The following is a 27,580-nucleotide window of genomic DNA, read 5'->3' as shown; positions in this document are numbered from 1 at the left end:
AAATGTAAACTATGGTTTATACATGAAATATGCAAATCTTTCGAACAAAACATATGCTACACAATAAATATGTTATCAGACTGTCATCTGATGAATTTGTTTCTTGGTTAGTGGCTATTTATATCTTTATTTGGTCGAATTTGTGATAGCACCTGATGGAGTAAGAAACTGATGGAGTTAGAAAAAGTTGTGTCTTTTGCTAACGTGGTTAGCTAATAGATTTACATATTTTGTCTTCCCTGTAAAACATTTTAGAAATCGGACATGTTGGCTTGATTCACAAGATGTGCACCTTTCATCTGGTGTCTTGGACTTGTTAATGTGTGAAAGTTAAATATAAAAAAAAAATAGATTTTGAATTTCGCGCCGTGCATTTTGAGCTGGATGTTGTCATAAGTGTACCGGTGTCGTGCTGCCCCCGTAAAAGGTTAACGGGATCTCAGGCGTAAGAACTTTTAAGACCAAAAAGACAATTTTTGTGTCATGAAACCCTAATTCTATGCTTTACAGATGTAGATTTATGTAGTTTTGCCCTAGATAGGGCAAATAGGGCACAACGTGTATGAGCTAGGACCTAACTAAATTGTAATGAGGTAGCTGTTACCTAGCTAGCTAGCTACACTAACGTTGGCTAACCTGCCTTGCTTTATCAAAAGATAGCTACCTACCTACATAACATTGTTAGCTAAGTTATCAGGATCGACTTGACAACAGCCAGTGAAAGTGCAGGGCGCCAAATTCAAACAACAGGAATCTCATAATTAAAATTCCTCAAACATACAAGTATTTTACACAATTTTAAAGATAAACTTGTTGTTAATCCCACCACAGTGTCAGATTTCAAAAAGGCTTTCTGACGAAAGCACACCATCTGATTATGTATGTATGTTATGTTCGATAAAGTTCATATTTATATCCAAAAATCTAAGTTTACATTGGCGCGTTATGTTCAGTAATGTTTTGCCTCAAACATCCGGTGATTTTGCAGAGAGCCACATCAATTTACAGAAATACTCATAATAAACATTGATAAAAGATACAAGTGTTTTACATGGAACTTTAGATAAACTTCTCCTTAATGCAACCGCTGTGTCAGATTTCCCAACCACTTTACGGAAAAAGCACACCATGCAATAATCTGAGTACGGCGCTCAGACACAAAAACAAGCCATACAGGTACCCGCCATGTTGTGGAGTCAACAGAAGTCAGAAATAGCATTATAAATATTCACTTACCTTTGATGATCTTCATCAGAATGCACTCCCAGGAATCCCAGTTCCACAATAAATGTTTGTTTTGTTCGATAACGTCCATAATTTGTCCAAATACCTCCTTTTTGTTCGCGCGTTTAGTTCCAAAATCCAAATTGATGACGCGAAGGCCAGACGAAAAGTCAAAAAATTCAATTACAGTTCGTAGAAACATGTCCAAATGATGTATAGAATCAATCTTTAGGATGTTTTTAACATAAATCTTCAATAATATTTCAACCGGAGAATTCCTTTGTTTGTAGAAATGCGATGGAACGCAGCTAACTCTCACGGGGGCGCGTAGGTTAATTACACAGCCAAGCAGATACAAGTAGTATAGTTATTTTGGTTGTGAAGTGCATTATAAAAAGCTTTGTCCTTTCCTTAAAAAAATGGAATTTACCACTTGGCTGTCTATGTTATTCCCGTGTCACAGGCCCTCCCAGTCAACACCACCTCATAAGATGAAAATGTACATTGTTTATGAGGATAGTCTGCTGTAGTTGTTCGAGAGATGTCCAGTTTTCAACCAAACATGCAACATGGAGAAGACCAGCAAGGGGACCCTCTGCTGGTTCCACCAGGCTAATCATATCCACCATTGACAATGTAATCAGTGCTCTGTGTGTGTGTTTGACCGACCAGTATAGTTTATGAGGGGCCAGGAGCTGATCTACGCTGCCATGCCCATTAACAGAACGCTGGCAAAGAACTTGCCTCCAGCCTGCTCACCAACGGTCGACGATGAGGAGACCAGAATTAGGTAGGTTCAGTCTGACCTGTGCAAACTTCGACAGTAGTGTATATGTTTGCTTGTCAGATATGACCTATCCTAAAGGCAATTGGTAATAGAACAGTGACTGTTTACGTGTTCACATATGCATCTATGGAGCCAGCGCATGAAGACTTGCAAGATGATGTCTTAAAGTCCAGACTGACAGACGGACTTAATACTGATGTCTCTAAATGGAGAGAGACCTGGCACTCGACATACAAATTTGACTAGACAACTTTTACTTGTATAGTCTTTTTTAAATTATTGAATGAAATGGTAACAGTCGATATGGGGAGGGAGAAATCCTGTGTATTCTGCACCAAGACATAATGATACATGTATATGGGACACCACACAGGAAGGTATGACCATTCTGACTTGTTTGCCAAGGTAGCCTCACTATCACCAGACAAAATGCCAATAGCCACAGTATCTGCTGGGAATGACACTGAAGGGTGAAATGTGCAAATTGTTATATTAACACTGCTTCTATGCTATTATGTAAATAATTGTGTATTCTACATAGACCTGTTACTACATTTGAAAGTTATCAAAACAATTTGTTTTGAATATCTACGTCAATTTAGCAATTGCATTTCTCATATTACCTATTCAAAGCTTCCCCCGGCATCTCGCCATACATCTGCCTGTAGTTATTGAACTCAACTTGTAGGAGGATTGTTGTGATTGAGTGGGAAAACGCTGTGGGCAAGGTTCTGACAGATGGGTGTGTCTTGGTGGTGGCAAGGACACATCCAAGAAACACTCACATCAAACCACACCCCCAAGCCAACTTAGGGTTGGCTTCTGTCATGGCCGCCAGCTTTTCTTGAGGAGCAATCCAAAAAATGAGGCCAAATCAGCGGGTGCAGGTAAAACATATACCTCTAGTGCACATTACTGCGCGATCACTCGTTATTTTCATTCATTCACGCACATTGTTCAAAGATAAACGACCCTGACAGATGAAAATGCACATGATTGAATTATCAACAAAAAGGGCTAATAAATAGCCTAATGCATGACTGGCTACTACTGCCTGCATTTATTCCAGACACAGATTCAGATGAAGGTAGGCAAATTTGCGTTTCCCATATTTTCATTCATTCATTTTTATTTTCCCACATTTCACTTTCGAGAGGGTCAAAACTTTTTTCTCCCGACACTTATGCCACAACATTTGTACAATCAATTAAAATTCTTCCTATGTAGCTACCCACTCTTGGCATTCTCTCAACCAGCTTCATGAGGTAGTCACCTGGAATGCATTTCAATTAACAGGTGTGCCTTGTTAAAAGTTCATTTGTGGAATTTCTTTCCTTCTTAATGTGTTTGAGCCAATCAGTTGTGTTGTGACAAGGTAGGGGTGGAATACAGAAGATAGCCCTATTTGGTAAAAGACCAAGTCCATATTAATGCAAGAACAGCTCAAATAAGCAAAGAGAAACGACAGTCCATCATTACTTTACGACATGAAGGTCAGTCAATAAGGAACATTTCAAGAACATGTGCAGTCGCAAAAACCATCAAGCACTATGATGAAACTGGATCTTGTCTCCTGAGTGAAGCAGTGGTCTAAGGCACTGCATCCTGATTCGATCGGGAGACACATGGGGCGGCGAACAATTGGCCCAGCATCGGCCAGGATAGGGGAGGGTTTGGACGGCAGGGATGTTTTTGTCCCATCGCGCACTAGTGACTCCTGTGGCGGGCCGGGCACAATGCACGCTGACACGGTCGCCAGGTGCATGGTGTTTCCTCTGACAGGAGACTGCATGAATCAGGCCTTCAAGGTCGAATTGCTGAAAAGAAACCACTACTAAAGGACACCAATAAAAATAAGAGACTTGCTTGGGCCAAGAAACATGAGCAATGGACATAAGACCGGTGTAAATCTGTCATTTGGTCTGATGAGTCCAAATGTAAGATTTTTGGTTCCAACCACCGTGTCTTTTCGATATGCAGAGTAGGTGACCGGATGATCTCTGCATGTGTGGTTCCCATCGTGTAGCATGGAGGAGGAGGTGTGATGATGCTTTGCTTGTGACACTGTCAGTGTTGAGACAGACTGCATAAATTATCAGAGGATATAAAATCAATAATTAGGGCAGGGGGAATGGAACACCTCCACTCACTAGGCTACATCATGGCCGCACTGGTTGATGCTCTACCCAGCAGCCCCCTTGCTAAAGTACAGGAATCAATTAGAGTACAGGTGGATGGTTATCAAAATAAAAGTCCTGCAATACATATGCCACATCTTATTCCCGTCCCACACTATGTTTGTGTGCATTGAGGAGACATTCATATTTTGAATTCAACCACAGTACTGCCTGTGTCTGAGAGGACAGAATACCATCCTTATCCTGATAGCGAGGCTTCAAATCGACTCGAAGGGAAAATGAAAATCATACTCCATATGTCAGGCGACTCAAATGTACATCAGAAGAAATGAATTATTCATGTTAAATAAGCAGCATAACGTATTTATATGTAGATAGAGACCTTGGGGGGAAATTAATGGTTCAATGCTATCTCTTTAGTTTTGCTCGAGTGGCTCTTTATGTAATCTAGAAATCACATTACTTTCCTATTGCTTGGGTTTGCATTAGAATGTTGCCAGGTGAAACTTGGTGACGGACGTGGTTGAATAGATGATCAGAGGTACGTTCAATGGTCAAGGTTACTTTCTGAGATGGAACATTTCAAATTAATCTTTAATTTGTTTTCAATATCCAAATATTTCCTATTGAGTGTACAAGGTCCCTTTCTGTTTATACTGTATATACTGAGCATCATGCAACAATTTCTAAGATTTTACTGAGTCACAGTTCATATGAGGAAATCAGTCAATTTAAATGAATTCATTAGGCCCTGATCTATGGATTTCACATGACTGGGAATACAGATATGCATCTGTTCGTCACAGTTAACTTTAAAAAAAATGAGCCTCACCAATGGGCCTCAGGATCTCGTCACGGTATTTTTGTGCATTCAAATTGCCATTAATAAAATGTAATTGTGTTCGTTGTCCGTAGCTTATGTCTGCCCATAACATAACCCCATGGGGCAATGTTCACAGTGTTGACATCAGCAAACCGCTCGCCCACATGACGCCATACACATGGTCTGCGGTTGTGAGGCCAGTCGGATTTACCGCCAAATTCTCCAAAACGATGTTGGAGGCGGCTCATGGACATTCCATTCTTTGGCAGGAGCTCTGGTGGACATTCATGCAGTCAGCATGCCAATTGCATCTGTGGCATTGTGTTGTGTGACAAAACTGCACATTTTAGAGTGGCCAGCACAAGGTGCACCTGTGTAATGATCATGCTGTTTAATAAGCTTCCTGACATGCCACATCTGTCAAGTGGATGGTTTATCTTGGCAAATGAGAAATGCTCACTAACAGGGATGTAAACACAACATTTGAGAGAAATAAGCTTTCTGGGATATTTTATTTCAGCTCATGAAACATTGGGCCAACACTTTGCATTTTTGTTCAGTGTATCTTCATGACTCTTGACAGTTATTTGACATATGTCTCAAACTGCCTTGATGGATACAAGGTCATTCTTATGACAGAGTTATGTACTGTATGCTATATATCAGGCTGCCCCCAAGAAAAGTGATAGAAATGGTTGTTCCACACTATTGTATGTTAGAGCAATTGCTGGCATGCACTGTCACAAATCAGAGAGTGTCAAATGAATGCTTATCCATACTGGATTGCAATGTGGGAGTACTAAGACTTGTAATGATTGTCATATTGGCATTTAATGGAAATAAGATTGTAACCAACCATAACCTTGAAAAAAATGACTTTTAACTAATTTACTACAAGGAGATCATATTGCTAGTCCTAAAGAAAATCTAAATCATAGCTTGGCCGTGCAAAAAAAACTAAAAACTAAAAAGAGAATCCTTTAAAGTCATTGACCCAAATAAATTTGCCACTGGCCCAGAGTAACACAGTACAGTGCCTTCAGAAAGTATTCATACCCCTTGATTAATTCCACATTTTGTTGTGTTGCAGCCTGAATTCAAAATGGAGTCAATTGCATTTTTCAACCATCTACACACAATACACCATAATGACACATTTATGGAAAATGATATACAGAATTTCTTATTTGGAGTGTATGTTTTCTACATGGCCATTTTGATACATCCAATGTTTTCTGTGGATGGCTTCATGCTCTTTATGACAGTCATCCACTTTCTTGGGTCCTCATCCTCTGCGCTTGTCATCGCCATGGTCAGAGTTGGTCCAGGGGCGCCACTTGGCTTGTGTTTCTGCGTCTATCGTTTTTGGTCATCCTGAAGAGTCCTCCGGAGGATCCTAAGTTTGAGCTCTATAAATCCACTGTGGGATAATAGAAGAGTTCGTAGACAAGGCTTGAAAAAAGGGGTATACAGTGCATTCTGAAAGTATTCAGACCTTTTGACTTTTTCCACATTTTGTTAACGCAACCGCTGTGTTAGATTTTTTAAAATAACTTTACGACAACATACAGCATGCGTTATTGTGAGACAGCTCTCACCAACACGGCGGAGAATAGGAGTCAACATATTTTACAGAAATACGAAATAACATCATAAATGTTGTCTTACTTTTGCTGTTCTTCCATCAGAATGTTGTGCAAGGAGTCTTAGGTCCAGAATAAATCGTTGTTTGGTTTTAGAATGTCCTTTTCTTCTGTCAAATTAGCAACTTTTGCTAGCCATGTCGAGCTCACGTGTCATCATCTCTTGACGCATGGAATGAGAAATTCCCAATAAACGTTGAATAAACTGATCAAACTCGGTTGACAAATCCTACTTTATGATGTTTTTCTCAAATGTATCAAATAAAATCAAAGCCGGAGCAATTCGCCGTGTAAACCGAACGCTTTTCAGAAGACAATGTCGAGGTTCCCCGCGCGCCGTCGAAAACAAACAAAATACCGGACCTGCCACTCCAAAAGCTCTTATTCGGCCTCAGATCAAGCTAGACAGCCCATTCGACCTTCCGCTGCCTGTTGACATCTAGTGGAAGGCGTATGAAGTGCATACATATCGATAAATCAAAGCCAGTTGAATAGGCAGGCCCTGAAACAGAGCCTCGTTTTGAGATCTTTCACTTCCTGTGTGGAAGTTTGCTGCCAAATGAGTTCTGTTTTACTCACAGATATAATTCAAATAGTTTTAGAAACTTCTGAGTGTTTTCTATCCAATAGTAATAATAATATGCATATTGTATGATCTAGAACAGAGTACGAGGCCGTTTAATTTGGGCACGATTTTTTCCAAAGTGAAAACAGCGCCCCCCTATTGACAAGAAGTTAAGTTTGCTGAAAATAAACGCAGTTGACAGTGAGAGAAAGTTTATTTCTTTGCTGAGTTTATAATGTATAAATGCCTCATGAGCTTACTTCAACTGTCTTACCAATCAGAACCTAACATATAAGCTTGTTTTACTCCAATGTTTGAAACATTGTAATTGTAAAACAAACACTGTATAGCTCCAAAACATGATTACAACTATAATGTTGATCTCATGGATCGTCAGTCTTTGCATCCATAGCTCTGAAAAATTAATTTGAGAGTGGTTACATTTCTCCAGCCCATCCCTCAGCTGTTTACCAAAAAAGGGGTGAGATGACTCTTTGTTGTTGTTTGAACAGCAGATTGCCGCTGTAATATGTTAAACTGTATTGGAAGTGTCAAATAAAAGAAAATCCCCCAAGCTAAGCCTCCAAATAAGGTATTGCAATAACTAATTCATATTATTTGTATAAAAGTGTCCTTGTTAGCCAAAACAGGAGTGGATGCTGGAAAGAGGGTGAGTGTAAGGGCTGTCGTTCTCCTCTTCCTCGGATGAGGAGAGGAGAGAAGGATCATCAGACCAAAATGCAGCATTAGGGAAATAAGCCATCTCTTTATTTGTAACGACGATGGCAACACGAAAAAACAAAACACTTCAAAAATACAAAACAAGAAAACAACGTAGACGAAACCTGAACATAAACTTACATAACTAAACGTAAAACTTACGGACAGGAAACAGACTACATCAAAATAAACGAACGAACAACCGAACAGTCCCGTATGGTGCAAAACATAACACAGATACGGAAGACAATCACCCACAAACAAACAGTGAGAACACCCTACCTAAATATGACTCTTAATTAGAGGAAAACGCAAACCACCTGCCTCTAATTAAGAGCCATACCAGGCAACCCGAAACCAACATAGAAACAGATAACATAGACTGCCCACCCAAAACACACGCCCTGACCATAAACACATACAAAAACAACATAAAACAGGTCAGGACCGTTACAGAACCCCCCCCTCAAGGTGCGAACGCCGGGCGCACCAGCACAAAGTCCAGGGGAGGGTCTGGGTGGGCAGTTGACCACGGTGGTGGCTCCGGCTCTGGACGCTGTCCCCACACCACCATAGTCACATCCCGCTTCTGTCTTTCCCTCCCAATGACCACCCTCAAACTAACATCCCCATAATGAACGGCCAGCACCGGGAGAAGGGGCAGCACCGGGACAAGGGGCAGCACCGGGACAAGGGGCAGCACCGGGACAAGGGGCAGCACCGGGACAAGGGGCAGCACCGGGACAAGGGGCAGCACCGGGATAAGGGGCAGCACCGGGACAAGGGGCAGGTCCCGGCTGATATACTCAGGCAGATCCTGACTGAGGGACTCTGGCAGATCCTGGCTGAGGGACTCTCGACGCTCATGGCAGGCTGACGGCTCTCGACGCTCATGGCAGGCTGACGGCTCTCGACGCTCATGGCAGGCTGACGGCTCTCGACGCTCATGGCAGGCTGACGGCTCTCGACGCTCATGGCAGGCTGACGGCTCTCGACGCTCATGGCAGGCTGACGGCTCTCGACGCTCATGGCAGGCTGACGGCTCTCGACGCTCATGGCAGGCTGACGGCTCTCGACGCTCATGGCAGGCTGACGGCTCTCGACGCTCATGGCAGGCTGACGGCTCTCGACGCTCATGGCAGGCTGACGGCTCTCGACGCTCATGGCAGGCTGACGGCTCTCGACGCTCATGGCAGGCTGACGGCTCTCGACGCTCATGGCAGGCTGACGGCTCTCGACGCTCATGGCAGGCTGACGGCTCTCGACGCTCATGGCTCTCTGACGGCTCTGGCTGCTCATGGCTCGCTGGCGAGACGGATGGCTCTGGCCGGATACGGCGCACTGTAGACCTGGTGCGTGGTGCCGGAACTGGAGGCACCGGGCTAAGGATAAGCACCTTCTTACTAATGCGGGGAGCAGGGACAGGGCACACTGTACTCTCAAAGCCCACTCTATAACTGATGCGAGGTACCGGCACTGGTGACACCGGGCTGAGGACAAGCACATCAGGATTAGTAGGGGGAGAAGATACAGTGTATACAGGGCTCTGGAGACGCACAGGAGGCTTTGTGCGTGGTGCCGGAACTGGAGGCACCGGGCTAGATACACGCACTACAGAGAGAGTGCGTGGAGGAGGAACTGGGCTCAGGAGACGCACTGGTAGCCTAGTGCGTAGTGTAGGCACTGTAGGTACTAGGCTGGGGCGGGGAGGTGGCGCCGGAAATACCGGACCGTGGAGGCGTACTGGCACTCTTGAGCATTGAGCCTGCCCAACCTTACCTGGTTGAATGCTCCCGGTCGCCCGACCAGTGCGGGGAGGTGGAATAACCCGCACCGGCCTATGTAGGCGAACCGGGGAAACCATGCGTAAGGCAGGTGCCATGTATGCCGGCCCGAGGAGACGCACTGGAGACCAGACGCGTTGAGCCGGCCTCATGACACCTGGCTCAATACCCAATCTAGCCCTGCCAGTGCGGGGAGGTGGAATAACCCGCACTGGGCTATGCACTCGTACAGGAGACACCGTGCGCTCTACTGCGTAACACGGCGCCTGCCCGTACTCCCGCTCTCCACGGTAAGCCTGGGAAGTGGGCGCAGGTCTCCTACCTGCCCTTGGCCCACCACCTCTTAGCCCCCCCCCAAGAAATTTTTGGGTGTTACTTACGGGCTTTTTGGGCTTCCGTGCCAGACGCATTCCCTCATAACTCCGGTTCCTCTCTCCGGTAGCCTCTACTCTCCTCAGTGCCTCCAGCTCAGCTTTGGGATGGCGATATTCTCCCGGCTGTGCCCATGGACCTCTCCCGTCCAATATTTCGTCCCAAGTCCAGGAGTCCTTGTTGCCCTGTCGAGCTTTCCCTTGCCGCTTGGTCCTAATTTGGTGGGTGATTCTGTAACGGTGGTCCTCCTTCTCTTCGCTCGAAAAGGAGGAGTATTGATCGAACCAAGGCGCAGTGGAGTTTGAACACATATTTATTAACGAAAAAACACGAACTTGAATAAACTAACAAAACAACAAACAGTGTAGACAGACCTAGACGACGAACTTACATGAAACAAGAAGAACGCACGAATAGAGAAAACAGGCTACACAAAAACAACGATGAACAAAACAAACCGAAAACAGTCCCGTGTGGTGCAACGACATACACAAACAAACAGTGAGAACACCCTACCTAAATATGACTCTTAATTAGAGGAAAACGCAAACCACCTGCCTCTAATTAAGAGCCATACCAGGCAACCCGAAACCAACATAGAAACAGATAACATAGACTGCCCACCCAAAACACACGCCCTGACCATAAACACATACAAAAACAACATAAAACAGGTCAGGACCGTTACAGTGAGAGGCAGCCAGAGAAAATGAAAAGTACACAGTCTGCCTCACACAGTACTAGGACAATGCAAGGCTGCATAAATCCCAATGTACTCCTGTCATGAACATTTGACAAGAGGCGTGTTCACCTCTGACTTGTACTTTTTACACAAACACACACACTCAAACATGCACGCTCACACAAATCTCACATTTGTCAGCGTTGACACTGAGTTTAATCTCCTTTGATTTTACAGCAGAGAGAACGCAAAGGTCCTGTTGTCGAGCTTCCCAGGCAGAATTACTATTCAAGTGAGGGGAGAAAACACGTTTTTTTACAGACAATCGATGCACCGTCACCACCACCACCAATTTCAACAGGCGCAGATTTTGTTTACATTTCTCTCCGTCGGTCTCCCATATCATAATGAAATGATGGCATAGTCATCTATCAGACAACAGCCAGAGATGCTGCCACGCCAGCAAAAGCTTTTTATTCCAGTCAAATCTATGCAAGAAGAGGTAGTTGAGTTCAGCTGTTTGATTTATGGGCAGATGGGCCAACTCGCTGTATACTTTTAAGTTCAATGTCATCCACCAGTAAATTTCCCTCAGGGTGTAACTGCATTGTTAATGGCACAGTTCACCACTCTTGCTCACAATAGGGCTTTGCAAAATAGAGGGGGGAAAATTAGTTCCATTATTTTTTATCCAGCCACACAAGACTGACTGTACTTAGGGAAAGACACAGTGCTTTTATGATAAGAGGAATATTGAAAGAGAACTTTGGAGGAATATTTTCCCAAGGGTTCGGGGAGACTTTAAGATGTCTCAAAGATATTCAAAGACGTGTTTTGTTGTTTGTCTCACTGACACATTTCTATATTGCATTATGTAAAACATACACTACATGGCCAAAAGTATATGGACTCCTGCTTTTCAAACATCCCGTTCCAATTCTTCTCAAAGTTGTTAGATGGGGTTGAGGTCAGGGTTCTCTGCAGGCCAGTCAAGTTCTTCCACACGATCTCGACAAACCATCTATGTTTGAACCTTGCTTTGTGCACGTCGGCATTGTCATGCTGAAACAGGAAATCGCCTTCCCCAAACTATTACCACAAAGTTGGAAGCACAGAATCATCTAGAATATAATTGTATGCTGCAGCATTAAGATCTCCCTTCACTGGAACTAAGGGGCCTCGCCCAAACCATAAAAAACCGCCCGAAACCATTATTATTCCTCCACCAAACTTTAAAGTTCGCACTATACATTCGACCCAGATTTGTCCGTCGGACTGATTCATCACTCCATAGAACACGTTTCCACTGCTCCAGAGTCCAATGGCAGCGGGCTTTACACCACTCCAGCCAACACCTGGCATTGCGCATGGTGATCCTAGGCTTGTGTGCAGCTGCTCGGCCATGGAAACCCATTTCATGAAGCTCCTGATGAACAGTTCTTGGCGGTCCTGTTCAGTGAGCTTTTGTGGCCTACCATTTCGTTGCTGAGCCTTTGTTGCTCCAAGACGTTTCCACTTCACAATAACAGCACTTACAGTTGAATGGGGCAGCTATAGCAGGGCATGTTGAAAGTCATTGAGCTTTTCAGTACGGGCCATTCTACCGCCAATGTTTGTCTATGGACATGGTATGGGTGTGGCTTAAGTAGCCAAATCCTCATTTGAAGTGGTGTCCATATACTTTTGGCCATTTAGTATATATTCTTTAGGACTATATCTGTCATAGGTTGAACAGATTTTTGTGAGGTTGAGAGTTCATTCAGTATTCATCAAAATGAGGCCCTCCCCAGCAGCCAATAAGATACTAATCATTGGTACTAGAGTGTACCCCATGAAGTTGCTGTGGTGCCACGGGCCAATGAGGGGGTAAAGTAGAACACCATAAGGTCAAAGAAGGAACTGCACCAACGGCCACAACTTCTAACACCAACTGAGGACCTTGATAACTGTCGCATCAGTGCGACGCGCTATCTCTTCCCCCAGTGCACAATGGCAGGGGCAGCACTTTCCCCTTTCCTCTCAGAAGCTTGGTGTGCCGCTAAGCCCAGACGCGTGGCGAGAGAGCCAGGGGGATCCTGGGTAGTTGAAAGGAGCTTTGCGGTCACTGGTCCCTTCAAAGGCACATCGGGAGCCATGCAGAACGGGGGGACAGTGGATCAAAGGACCTGACTACCTTCTCTTTAATTAAGGGGTGGGACCCTGTTAAGGTTCACAAACCATTGTCTGCCAGACTCAAATTAGCTCAGCGAGGAACTGGGGAGAGATAGAGAGAGAGCTGCCTTCTCCTCACCCCCTCCAGCTGATAGGAGACAGCGACAAACTAATTAAATGAATTGAGATATTGCCCTGAATCCAGGCTAGCTGGGAAAACATGTAAGAGATTTGACCTTCAAACCAGCAATGATGCTAAAGACCAGTTGACTCTCAAAAATAGATCAACTGAAATCTCCATTATTTTGGGTTGGCCTAATGGATACCATATATATTGTCTAGATAAACAAACTCCAGCTAAATATGACGCATGTTATGGTTTTAGAAAGAGAAATCGGCATGCTCAGCTCAAATGTTTGCAGTAACAAAAGGTCTGGGTGCCGGGTTCACTTACTGGAGTATTCTTTAAGTTTTCATATTTTTGGAAGCAGATGTAGGAACAAGTGTACGCGTTTCGGCGGCAACCTTCGTCAGCGTTTGTAAAAAAGAAATAAACATTCACTCATATTTATAGATGATATCACATTGCAGTACAGCTTCATTATTTTTTCACAATCATTACTTACGTTCATTACTTACATAAATGTTGTACTATTTTCCACAAGAGCTTCATAATAAACAAAGAAATGTGCACCTGTCGCTCACAGGAAGCAACCCAATGTAAGTTTTCATTCAGGTCTCTAGAGCTCTCTGTTTGTAACAAATGTTGTTTTATTCTACCCTGACATACATTTTCTTTCCTGTATGAGGGTCACACAATTATGACATGGAAAATTGTCGGAGGGTAGATAGGGGATGCATATTAGTCTGCGCTTACCAGTCTGTCCCTTCGGTTTCTAGCACATATAAAAGTGAATCAAGGGATACTCTGAAAAGCCCGCCCCACAGAGGGGTCTGTAGACAGAACATGCCAATTCTTTTCAATGGAAGATTTACCAGGAATTAGTAGACACAAATACAGTAGGTTGATCATTAGGAGGGGCAGGTGTAGGGGTCAATAAACATTACACACTTTTACACAAGGTGGTGGCTTGTTTTTCAAATTCATTGTCAGTATCACATATACTTCTGACCATCAGCAGCAGTCTGTAAGTTAGACTGCATGGTAATATGGTAATATGTATAATGCAGGATTTTTTGGGGGGGGGGGGTGATACGCTGTGCATTGTCATTGCGAACCAGTACATCCAAAAAAAAACAATGTTTCTTCACTGGATTCATAGTCTGAACTCTTCAAATTGCTCATATGTTCCGCTCCCCCCCAAAATAAACGTCATCAATGTAACACAACCAACATTTAAAAAGTGGGCAAAACTCATTACCGTTATAAACAAAATCTTCAAACTTCCCCATGAATAAATGCACGTAATTCAGTGTGAACAGGGACCCCATTGTAGTGCCCTGTGACTGAATATAGAAATCATTCTCAAACTTGAAGTCAGTTCACATAAAAAGTCAATTGGGGGCACATGTTCATCTCGTTTTCCAAGAAATTACGAAAATTCTCTAACCCCTCACTATGGGGTGTTAGTATATAAGCTGGTCACATTAATTGTGCAAGAATGTATCATCCCTATGCACAAAGCTTTTGGCCTTTGGGTCTTACTAATGCACCTAAACAAAACAATAACACTAACTGCCATGCTCATAATAGTTCAATTCTCTATTATACTGTATATCTTAAAGTAGAGTAGACATTATATATTTATGTCCAAGGGAATCCTAAGTTTCCGTGCTCAGGTAGACTTGTCACTTTGTCCTCGTTGTTGAACACGAACCATTGGAGTTGTTGTCATTGCAGAGGGAGACAGGCAGTACAGTGGTGAACATTTGTCGCCTTGGATTTACTTTTTGCCGCATGAGGTGTCAATATGCTGCATCTGACAGGCTTGGCACTTCCTGCAGTTTCACAAGTTAACTTCTCTAGGGTAGGGGGCAGCATTCGGAATTTTAGATGAAATGCATGCCCAAATTAAACTGCCTGCATCTCGGGCCCAGCATATATGAAATGCATATAACTGGTAGATTTGGATAGAAAACACTCTAAAGTTTCCAAAACTGTTAAAATAGTGTCTGTGAGTATAACAGAACTGATTTGGCAGGCAAAAACCTGAGAAAAATCCTTTCAGGAAGTAGTTTTTTTTTCTATTTTTTTTCCTATTCAATGCCAATACAGTATCCATTGACTTAGGACTCAAAATGCAGTTTCTATGCCTTGCACTAGATGTCAACAGTCTTCAGAAAATGTTTCAGGCTTGTATTCTGAAAAATGAAGAAGAGCAGTCTGAATGAGTGGACCCTGCCGTGTCACAGAGCTTTTTCCTGCGCAAGACCGAGAGAGTGCGTATCTTGTTTACATTTTATATTGACGACGTTATTGTCCGGTTGAAATATTATTGATTATTTAGGCTAAAAACAACCTGAGGTTTGAATATAAACATCGTTTGACATGTTTCTATGAACTTTACGGATACAATTTGGATTTTTTTGTCTTCCTGTTTTTACTGCGTTTTAGCCTGTGGATTACTGAAGAAAACGCAGGAACAAAACGGAGGTTTTTGGGTATAAAGATACTTTATCGAACAAAAATAACATTTATTGAGTAAATGAATGTCTGCTGATTGCAACCATATGTAGATCATCAAAGGTAAGGGATTAATTTTATCTTTATTTCTAAATTATGTAACTGTTCTAGCTGGCTGGCTACTGTTTGTAATGATTTGTTTAGTGGGCTATGTTCTCATAATCGTAATGTATGCTTTCGCCGTAAAGCATTTAAAAATCTGACACCGTGGTTGGATTCACAAGCAGTTCATCTTTAAACCTATGTAAAATATGTTTTGTTTACTGAATTTTTACAATGATATTTCTGTATATGAATTTGGCGCCCACCAGTTTCACTGGCTGTTGAAGAGGTGGGACGCTACCGTCTCACGTGCCCAAAAGAGGTTAAGTAAGATATACAGTCAAAGGTTTGGACACGTTTACTAATTTCAGGGTTTTTCAATATGTTTACTATATGCCAAGAGTGTGCAAAGCTATCATCAAGGCAAAGGGTGGCTACTTTGAAGAATCTCAAATATATAATATATTTTGATTTGTTTAACACTTTTTTGGTTACTACATAATTTCATAGTTTTGATGTCTTCACTATTATTCTACAATGTTGAGAAAAAAAACTGAAATGGGTAAATGTGTCCAAACGTTTGACTTGCAGTGTACTTTATTAGTCCACGCAAGATGGAAATGTGTTTTCTGCTTTTTTACCCCCGATATACACACACACACACACACACACTAGGTTGGAGAGGATGGAGCAGAGGGCAGACAGTGCAGCGCCCAATGAGCGGTTTTTGGTCAAGGGAACAACACCGATAAGTGGCACCTGAGACATTGATGCCCGCTAATTCCCCACCAGATTCCCTCCCTTCTGTCAGCACTGGGCTTTGAATAAGCAACCCTATTCGAAATCCACTGCTACAGAAAATATTTGATTGTGATTTTCAGTGGATTGGAGATGGGGCCCACTGTGGAACATTTGTACAACATCCACACACATGCACCTTTGCCTAACTCTGCAATAATTTCCCAAATTCTCCTCAGGAATAGTGTGAATAGACAAACTGTCGAGTCGGTTAATGCCAGGTGGTGCACATTGAGAAGCCAACCCACTGGGCAAAAACTGTTTGAATCAACATTGTTTCCAAGTCATTTCAACAACAAAAAAATCCATTTGATGATGTTGAATCAACGTAGAAAACTGATTGGATTTGAAAAAATTCATCAACGTATGGAAATGCATATTTTTTTACCTAAATCCAATGACATGGTGCCATTTTTGGCTGATTACACATTGAATTCAACTACTCAACCAAATGTAACACAGTTCCCCTGTGACCAGTGGGAACTGTGTCACAGGGCACTTTCATAAGCATGGCAGTGCTGATTTACAAAGCCTTGCACAGCTTAGGACAACAAGCATGAATAATGTCTCATTTAGCGTCGACTTCTTAACAAACCAACTGCCTTTTTGTGATAAGCTACTATTCAGAGCCCCAGCCAGCACGAGAGCAAGATAATGACAGTCTTTGATTCATAAAGTTTGTGAAAGCGTTTTGTTAGGGAGACAAAATGCAAATTATTCCCAAAAGAACGCAAGTAGGTTTACTTTTACTGTACTCGTTCACAATTATGTGTGTCACCGGAAAAATATATTGAACTGAAATAGTCTGACATCATTGGCTGTCCTTTCAGTTCCTTTGGATCACAATTTGTTGCTTGTTTTCCACCAAAAATCAGCCATCAAAGACTAAGACAGGACTTCCATTGGGGACCTGAGAACACATTAATGGTGCTAATGAAAGAGATTCGTCATGATTAAGATTAGATTTTGTTTTATCTGCCACTTCAAGTATCCTTTAGTCCCAGTTTCCTTTCGTCCCTTTGGCACCATTTTGTGGACCATTACGTGGCTGATCAACCGTGTTCATTTAAAATGCATGCGTATCCGTTAACCATTATAATTCCAAATACCATGGGCCAGCCACCTTTTGGTATGAACATGTGTCAGCGGGGAGAAATAAAATATATTGGTTTGCGCTGTGATTATGCCCCATAGTAGAGGGAGGAAAACACACAGTCATTGGAGAAAATCCCTGAGTTAACTATTGAGTAATTTGATTGTATCTGTACAAGCACTTCAGATGTCAACTAGAAGTTTACTTCTTATTTCTCATGAATCTGAAATCCTATCAACATACATTGCCAAACACTGAGTGTACATTAGCATTGCCAAACACTGAGTGTACAAAACATTAGGAACACCTTCTCTTGCCATGACATAGACTGACCAGGTGAAAGCTACGATTCCTTATAGACGTCACTTGTTAAATCCACTTCAAACAATGTAGATGAAGGGGAGGAGACAGGTTAAACAAGGTTTTTAAGCCTCGATACAATTGATACATGGATTGTGTATGTGTGCCATTCAGAGGGTGAATGGGCAAGACAAAATATTTAACGGCATTTGAACGGGGTATGGTAGTACGTGCCAGGCGCATCGGTGTCAAGAACTGCAACGCTGCTGGGTTTTTCACTCTCAATAGTTTCCCTTGTGTATCAAGAATGGTCCACCACCCAAAGGACATACAGCCAACTTGACAACTGTGGGAAGCATTGGAGTCAACATGGGCCAGCATCCCAGTGGAATACTTTTGTAAAGTCCATACCCTGACGATTTGAGGACAAAAGGGCAACTCAAATATTTGAAGGTTCGCGCCTATAGTGCTTTCAGAAAGTATTCACACCCATTGATTTTTTTCTACATTTTGTTGTGTTACAGCCTTTCAAAATTTAAAAGGCACTTGCACATCTGAGCAATCTTTTTTGCAGGTGCATGGTAACAGTTGAACAAGATGAAGGAAAAAGGAAACCGCACACTGCTATTGATAGTATCACTGAGCTTTAATAAGCTTACGTTTCGGCCTCATGGCCTTCGTCAGAGCTTTTGTGAGTGTTTTTAAATTAGCACCCTTATGTAGACCTAGCCCCACCCACATCCGTTCCACGCATCGAAAGGGGTTGGATGCGAAGGAAAAACAGATTAGTTATAACAATATTCATTTCATAAATATTCAAATAAAGTGTGTAAATAAGACGTATTAAACACGTCTGTAAAACCACAATGAGGACATAGACCTACCGAGCAAGTCTTCATTAACCATTGGGTACATCATACGAAAAACATCAGAGTAATCTTAAATAGGGGCTCGGCAAGTCTATGTCCTCATTGTGGTTTTAAAGACGTGTTTAATACTTTTTATTTATGAAATGCATATTGTTATATTTGGTGGCACTTATTTGTTTTTCCTTCGCCTCCAACCGCGTTCGATGCGTGGAACGGATGTGGGTGGGGCTAGGTCTACATAAGGGCGCAATTTTTTTTTTTACTCACAAAAGCTCTGATGAAGGCCATGAGGCCGATACGTAAGCTTATTAAAGATCAGTGTGCGGTTTCCTTTTTCCTTCATCATTGTGTTACAGCCTGAATTTAAAATGGATACAATTTCGATTTTTTTTGTCACTGACCTACACACAATACCCCATAATGTCAAAGTGGAATTATGATCATTTTTATATGTTTACAAATTAATAAAAAGTAAGCTTAAATGTCTTAAGTGATAAGTATTCTAACCCTTTGTTATGGCAGGCCTAAATAAGTTTAGGAGAATAAATGTGCTTAACAAGTCACATAATAACTTGCATGGACTGTGTGTGCAATAATAGTATTTAACATGATCTTTTAAATGACTACCTTATATCTGTACCCCACACATACAATTATCTGTAAGATCCATCAGTCGAGCAGTGAAATTAAAACATAATATTAGGAAGGTGTTCCTAATGTTTGGTATACTCGGTGTACACTGGAGTTGCTTTCCAAGAAGACGGTTGTCACGATCGTCTATGGGTGAGAGAGAGAACCAAGGCGCAGCGTGTGAGACATACATCTTCTTTTATTTAGAAGAGGGAAAAAACACGAAACGAACACTAAAAAAAACGAAACGAACACAAAATAACAAACTGACGACCGTGAAGCTATACTGACAAATAGTGCTGACACAAACACTACACATAGACAATTACCCACAAACACCGAAAACCTATGGCTGCCTTAAATATGGCTCCCAATCAGAGACAACAATAAACAGCTGTCTCTGATTAAGAAACCAAATCAGGCAACCATAGACTTTCCTAAACACCTACACTGAACACTACCCCATACCTACTACAAAAACCCTAAACAATACACACACCCTAAACTAGACAAAACCCACAAACATTCCCCATGTCACACCCTGACCTAACTAAAATAATAAAGAAAACAAAGAATACTAAGGCCAGGGCGTGACAGTTCTTCCCCCCCCCCCCCCAAAGGTGCGGACTCCGACCGCACAACCTGACATAGAAGGAGAGGATCCGGGGTGGGCCTTATTATGGCGGCGGCTCGGGTGCGGGACGTGGCCCCCACTCCACCATTGTCAATACCCGCTTTGGTGGCGCCTCTGGAGCGGCGACCCTTGTAGCAAGTCCCGGACTGAAAACCATCCCAGATGGCGCCACCGGACTGAGGGGTAGCTCCGGACTGAGGGGTAGCTCCGGACTGAGGGACGGCAGCTCCGGACTGAGGGACGGCAGCTCCGGACTGAGGGACGGCAGCTCCGGACTGAGGGCCGGCAGCTCCGGACTGAAGGACGGCAGCTCCGGACTGAGCGACTGCAGCTCATGGCTGGCTGACGGATCTGGCTGCTCATGGCTGACTGGCGGCTCTGGCAGATCCTGGCTGACTGGCGGCTCTGGCAGATCCTGGCTGACTGGCGGCTCTGATGGCTCGGGACAGACATATGGCTCAGATTGCGCTGGGCAGACGGGCGGCTCAGACGGCGCTTGGCAGACAGGCGGCTCAAACGCGCTTGGCAGACGGGCGGCTCAGACGCGCTTGGCAGACGGGCGGCTCAGACGGTGCTGGGCAGACGGGCGGCTCAGACGGTGCTGGGCAGACGGGCGGCTCAGACGGTGCTGGGCAGACAGGCGGCTCAGACGGTGCTTGGCAGACGGGCAGCTCAGACGGTGCTTGGCAGACAGGCGGCTCAGACGGCACTTGGCAGACGGGCGGCTCAGACGGTGCTTGGCAGACGGGCGTCTCAGACGGTGCTTGGCAGACGGGCAGTTCAGGCGCCGTTGGGCAGACGGGCAGTTCAGGCGCTGCTTGGCAGACGGCAGACTGGCCGGCTGATACGCACTGTAGGCCTAGTGCGTGGTGCCGGAACTGGAGGTACCGGGCTAATGACATGCACCATCAGGCTAGTGTGGGGAACAACAACAGGGCACACTGGACTCTCAAGACGTACTATAGGCCTGGTGTGTGGTACCGGCACTGGTGGTAGCGGGCTGAGGGCACGCACATCAGGGCGAGTACGGAGAGAAGGAACAGTGCGTACAGGGCTCTGGAGACGCACAGGAGGCTTGATGTGTGGTGTAGGCACTGTCTCAAACAGTTGGCTAGCACGCACCTCAGGACGAGTATGGAGAGCTGTTCCCGGTGACATTAACTCACCAACACGTTAATTCGGACGGATGCCGTGCCTCATGCACCAAACCAGTACATCCCTCATAACTCTCTCCTCCAATTTCTCCATTAATGCAATCGCCGTGTTATATTTTTTAAAATAACTTTACCATAACAAACAGCTTACGCTATAGCGAGACAGCGCCCGCAAAAAGGAAGGAAAATAGGACTAAACATTTTCCACAGAAATACGAAATAACATCATAAATGGTTCTTACTTTTGCTGAGCTTCAATCAGAATCTTGTACAAGGAGTCCTTTGTCCAGAATAAATCATTGTTTGGTTTTAGAATGTCCAATTCCTTTCGAATTAGCAACATTAGCTAGCCATGTGGAGTGAACATGCCCAAATTCTCCTGACGCAAAGAAAGGAAAATTCCAAAACTCGCAATAAACGTGAAATAAACTGGTACAACTCGGTTGAAAAAAACTACTCTATGATGTTTTTATCACATCTATCAAATATAATCAGAGCCAGAGACATCCACCGTCTATACCGAACGCTTTTCAGAAGCCAATGCTGATGTCCTTCCCGCGCCTAGGTAGAGAAAGGAAATTGTGGTCACGTCATTACAAGAGCTCTTGTTTGACCTCAGATCAAGCTAGACACCCCATTCCACCTTCCACTGCCTGTTGACATCTAGTGGAAGGCGTATGCAGTGCATGCAAATCCATAGAAATTAGGCAATTGAATAGGCAGGCCCTGAAACAGAGCCTCGTTTTCAGATTTTTCACTTCCTGTATGGAAGTTTGCTGCCAAATGAGTTCTGTTTTACTCACAGATATAATTCAAACAGTTTTAGAAACTTGAGTGTTTTCTATCCAATAGTAATAATAATATGCATATTGTACGATCTAGAAAAGAGTACGAGGCCGTTTAAATTGGGCACGATTTTTTCCAAAGTGGAAACAGCGCCCCCATATTGACAAGAAGTTTTAATAAACTTTTGTTACTTCGAAACTGTCTTCATCTGGGTCTTCCCCTGAGCCTTAACAGTATTAACTTGCCATGATGGACCCAGCAAACTCGGACAAGCTCAGCAATGCCGTCTCCTCCCAAGGAGCCACCATTGGAAGGCACAAGAGGTTGCTTCGTGGTCTTATGGAAGGGTTCCAGACCTTGGCTGAACGCCATGACCGTGCGTTGTACAATTTGCTGGAGCAATTCTGCGGGTTCTCTGTCAGGCACCCTACCACAATAGTAACCTCCCAGCCCCTCAGTAATCCGGCTGTTAGCTGCGTGGCCTTCCCATCCACCCCGGTTTCCCGAGAGCCATGCTTACCTGCCCCGGTAAGAGTCGGGACCCTGTCGGGTGTTTCTCGCCCAGTGTTCTCACATCCTCGAGCTCCAGCCCTCCTCCTTTCCATCGTACCACTCAAAGATACCGTAACTCATCATGCTGATGTCCTGGGAGGGCTCTCCCTGGGCTGCGGCCGTATGGGAACAACAGTCTGAACAGTCGGCGCTAAAATGCAATACTCCAGCCCACCAATGTTATCATGGATTAATAGGGGCTCCCGAGTGGTGCAGCAGTCTAAGGCACTGCATCTCAGCGCAAAAGGCGGCACGACAATCCCTCCCAATATGCTTTAGTCTGGAAGAGTTCATGGCGGAGGTGGAAAAGGTTTTTGATTCTCCATTATCAGGGAGAGAGGCTGCCCGGAAGTTACTCTAGCTTCAGCAAGACTCCCGCAGTGTGGCAGACTGTTCATTGGATTTCTGCACATTGGCAGCTGAGAGTGCCTGGAACCTGGAATTGCTGTTTGTCACATTCCTGCATGGAATATTGGAGGAGGTTGAGGACAAACTAGCAGTCTGGGAACAAACGACAAATCTCAACTCGCTCATTGCTTTGACCATCCGGATCAACGGAAACATAGGAAAGAGAGGTCCGATTCCACTCGCCCGTCCAAGGATTCCACCTCCAAGGCATCCCGGAAGTCACCGACGTCTTCGTGGCCGAGACGCCCTGAGGCTACTTGAGTTTCCCCCGAATGTCTCCAAAGTCTGTCGATTCACCTCTTCCTCAGCCAATGCAACTAGGCAGAGCTAAACTGTCCCCAGCCGATTGTCTACACCAGCTTCACACGTAGAGTTGCCTGTATTGCGGGACTACCGGTAATTTTGTGTCCTACTGTCCACTAAATCAACAGGCTTACCAGTAGGGGCGAGTATTCTGGTGGGCCATACAGAGAACTTTTCCTCTCCCCTTACTCGCACCCCTTCCTATGACTTCCTGCTGTGGCGGAACCAGTCGAAATCTCAACTCTGGGTTCGATAAGAGTTTTATGGATGCTACCTTAGCGTCCGAGCTGGGCATCCCCACTCGGCCCCTCTCCATTCCCATGGATGTTAGAGCGCTGGATGGGTGCTCTATAGGCCCTGGTCTCCCACAATACCACTCACATCAACCTATGAGTGTGAGGGAACTATCCAATTCATGCTGAGTAAATCCTCAGGTTCCCGTGGAAAATGGAATTATATTGGCTCCAGCAACACAATCCCCTTATTGACTGGACTGCTGGTGGGCTGGAGCCCATTCTGCCACGCCCATTGCCTGAAGTCAGCGCAGCCTTCCCCTGGACGTCTTCCAGCAGGCTCGGAAGTTGCCCCTGACGTCTCCACTATTCCCGCGGAGTACCAGGACCTCCGGGAGGTTTTCAGTTAGGCCACTTCACTTCCTCCACACCGACCGTATGACTGCAGTATTGACCTTCTCCCAGGCACCACACTGCCCTGGGGACGACTGTACTCTCTATCGGGTCCGGAGACCAAGGCTATGGAGACCTACATCGAGGACTCCCTAGTTACAGGGTGTATCTATCCTTCCGCCTCCACTGCCCATGCATCGACTACCGGGGCCTCAATGACATTCTGGGACTTCAAGCACCGCTTCACCACAGCTCACATATTGGTTCATCCTGTCCCCCTGTCCCGTCAGTTCATGGTGGAGGCTGATGCTTTGGATGTTGGAGTGGGGGCTTGCCTGCCCTGGACCTCAAGCTACATCCCAGTGCCTTCTTCTCCCATCCCCTCAACGCCACGGAGTGGAATTACAATGTGGGGAATCGTGAGCTTCTCGCGGTGAAGAAGGCATTAGAGGAGTGGAGACACCGGTTGGAGGGGGCGGACAGATCACAAGAACCTGGAATATCTCCACACCACCAAGCATCTCAATTACAGGCAAGCTAGATGGGCCCTGCTTTTCACCTGGTTTTACTTCTCCCTCTCCTACTGACCGGGAACCAAGAATATCAAGCCATAAGCGCTGTCACGCCGCTTTAGCCTCGCGGCTACACCCTAAGACCCCGAGACCATCCTTTCCACCTCGCGCCTGGCAACGGCACTCTGCTGGGGAATAAGGAAGCATGTCCATGAGGTGCAGAGTTCCCAGCCAAACGTCGGGGGGGGGGGGGGGGGGCAAGGCAGATAACCGGATGTTTGTGCCTGACGCTGTCCACTCCTCGGTCCTGGAGTGGGCCCACTCCTCCAGGTTTGCCTGCCACCCGGGCTCCCGTCGGACCCTGGCCTTTGTGCATAAACACTTTTGGTGGCCTACCATGGTCCCGGATGTCTCCCCGTTCATCACGGTCTGTGCGCAGAACAAGACTCCTCGGCAAGCTCCAGCTGGTCTCCTTCAACCACTGTTTGTTCTTCACCATCCCTGGTCTCACATATCCCTGGACTTCGTCACAGGTCTTCCCCCGTCTGTTGGCAACACCGCCATCCTGACAGTAGTGGACCGGTTTTCCAAAGCTGCCCATTTCATTCCTCTCCCCAAGCTACCCTCTGCCAAAGTGACGGACCAGCTCATGGTGCAGCACGTCTTCCGGATCCATAGACTCCCGGGGGACATGGTCCTCAGGTGTCACCCCGGATTTGTATGTGTATTTGTCGTGGATCCCCACAGCTACTCTTCCTGGCGTCCAGTAAAATTTAGGCAGTTTATACAATTTTAAAAACATTACAATACATTCACAGACTGTGTGCCCTCAGGCTCCTACTCCACCACTACCACATACAGTGGGGAGAACAAGTATTTGATACTGCCGATTTTGCAGGTTTTCCTACTTACAAAGCATGTAGAGGTCTGTACATGGTACACTTAAACTGTGAGAGACGGAATCTAAAACAAAAATCCAGAAAATCACATTGTATGATTTTTAAGTAATTCATTTGCATTTTATTGCATGACATAAGTATTTGATCACCTACCAACCAGTAAGAATTCCGGCTCTCACAGACCTGTTAGTTTTTCTTTAAGAAACCCTCCTGCTCTCCACTCATTATCTGTATTAACTGCACCTGTTTGAACTTGTTACCTGTATAAAAGACACCTGTCCACACACTCAATCAAACAGACACCAACCTCTCCACAATGGCCAAGACCAGAGAGCTGTGTAAGGACATCAGGGATAAAATTGTAGACCTGCACAAGACTGGGATGGGCTACAGGACAATAGGCAAGCAGCTTGGTGAGAAGGCAACAACTGTTGGCGCAATTATTAGAATTAGCTCTCTGTATACATTCAAGGGCCAGCCGTGCTGACCTGTGCTGAACCAATTGCAAGTTTCCTAAGTCCTTTTTTTGTGGCACCTGACCATACGACTGAACAGTAGTCCAGGTGTGACAAAACTAGGGCCTGTAGGACCTGCCTTGTTGACAGTGCTGTCAAGCAGGTAGAGCAGCCTTATCATGGACATACTTCTCCCCATCTTAGCTACTGTTGTATCAATATGTTTTGACCATGACAGTTTACAATCTACGGGAACTCCAAGCAGTTTAGTCACCTCAACTTGCTCAATTTCCACATTATTTATTACAAGATTTAGTTGAGGTTTAGGGTTTAGTTAATGATTTGTCCAAAATACCATGCTTTTGGTTTTAGAAATATTTAGGACTAACTTATTCTTTGCCACCCACTCTGAAACTAACTGCAACTCTTAGTCAAGTGTTGCAGTCATTTCAGTCGCTGTAGTAGCTGACGTATATTGTTGAGTCATCCACATACATAGATGGTCTGGCTTTCCTCAAAGCCAGTGGCAATTCATTTGTAAAGATTAATGGGCCTAGACAGCTGCCTTGGCGGAATTCCTGATTCTATCTGGATTATGTTGGAGAGGCTTCCATTAAAGAACACCCTCTGTGTTATGTTAGACAGGTAACCCTTTATCCACAATTTAGCAGGGGGTGTAAGCCATAACAAGTTTTGCCAGCAGCAGACTATGATCGATAATGTCAAAGGCCGCACTGAAGTCTAACAAAATAGCCCCCCACAATCTTTTTTATCACCAATCTCTTGTGTAAGGGATGTGCTTGTTGAATGTCCTTCTCTGTAAGCATGCTGAAAGTTTGTTGTCAATTTGTTTACTGTAAACTAGCATTGTATCTGGTCGAACACTATTTTTTATAAAAAGTTTACAAAGGGTTGGTAACAGGCTGATTGGTCGGCTATTTGAGCCAGTAAGGGGGGCTTTACTATTCTTCGGTAGCGGAGTGACTTTTGCTTCCCTCCATGCCTGAGGGCACACACTTTCTAATAGGCTTAAATTGAAGATGCGGCAAATAGGAGTGGCAATATCGTCCACTATTATCCTCAGTCATTTTTCATCCAAGTTGTCAGACCACGGTGGCTTGTCATTGTTGATAGACAACAATAATTGTTTCACCTCTTCCACACTAATTTTCCGAAATGTTAAATTACAATGCTTGTCTTTCATAATTTTGGTCAGATATACTTGGATGTGTAGTGTCAGCATTTGTTGCTGGCATGTTATGCCTAATCTTGCCAATGAAAAAAATCATTAAAGTAGTTGGCAATATCAGTTGGTTTTGTGATGAATGATCTGTTTCAATGAATGATGGAGCTGAGTTTGCCTATTTTCCCAAAATTTCATTTAAGGTGCTCCAAAGCTTTTTACTATCATTCATTGATCTTGGTTTCATAGTGTAGTTTCTTCTTTTTTTATTCAGTTTAGTCACATGATTTCTCAATTTGTAATGATCTCCAAAATTCTAATCATTAGATCATCACCGTTGACGCTAATAGTTTATCGAATCCCATTGTGATGCAGAAGGGGCCACTTTTTGACCAGGGAACATTATTTGGTATGACAGCCCCCCTCACCCCCCCCCCCTCCCCCCTTCAGGAACTCATTCAGGATCGCAACTTGACCATTAGAATACACACGCTGCAATTTCAAAGATTGGTTATGTCAGTCGCTCAATTAGCCCATGTCAGCAAACATATTTTAGATTGGTAAGTTTGTAGACCCAGCTATCTAAACTTGTAGTAATCATGGCAGAAGGACAAGTGCACAGGAGCCCTGACCTCTAGAGGACCCCCACTGATTTTGTTATAGTCACTCTGACCATGATTTTAACATGGCATAAGTCATGGCAAAATGTCAAGAAATTTGCTTTAAAACTGCAAATGTGTCTCTCCGCCCATGGCAAAACAAGTAGATTTGCATGAATATAACTATAAAATTGCTAATTATTT

This window comes from Salvelinus fontinalis, chromosome 3 (genome assembly GCF_029448725.1).
Source record: "Salvelinus fontinalis isolate EN_2023a chromosome 3, ASM2944872v1, whole genome shotgun sequence".
NCBI lineage: Eukaryota > Metazoa > Chordata > Actinopteri > Salmoniformes > Salmonidae > Salvelinus > Salvelinus fontinalis.
Note: the sequence above shows the minus strand (reverse complement) of the source record.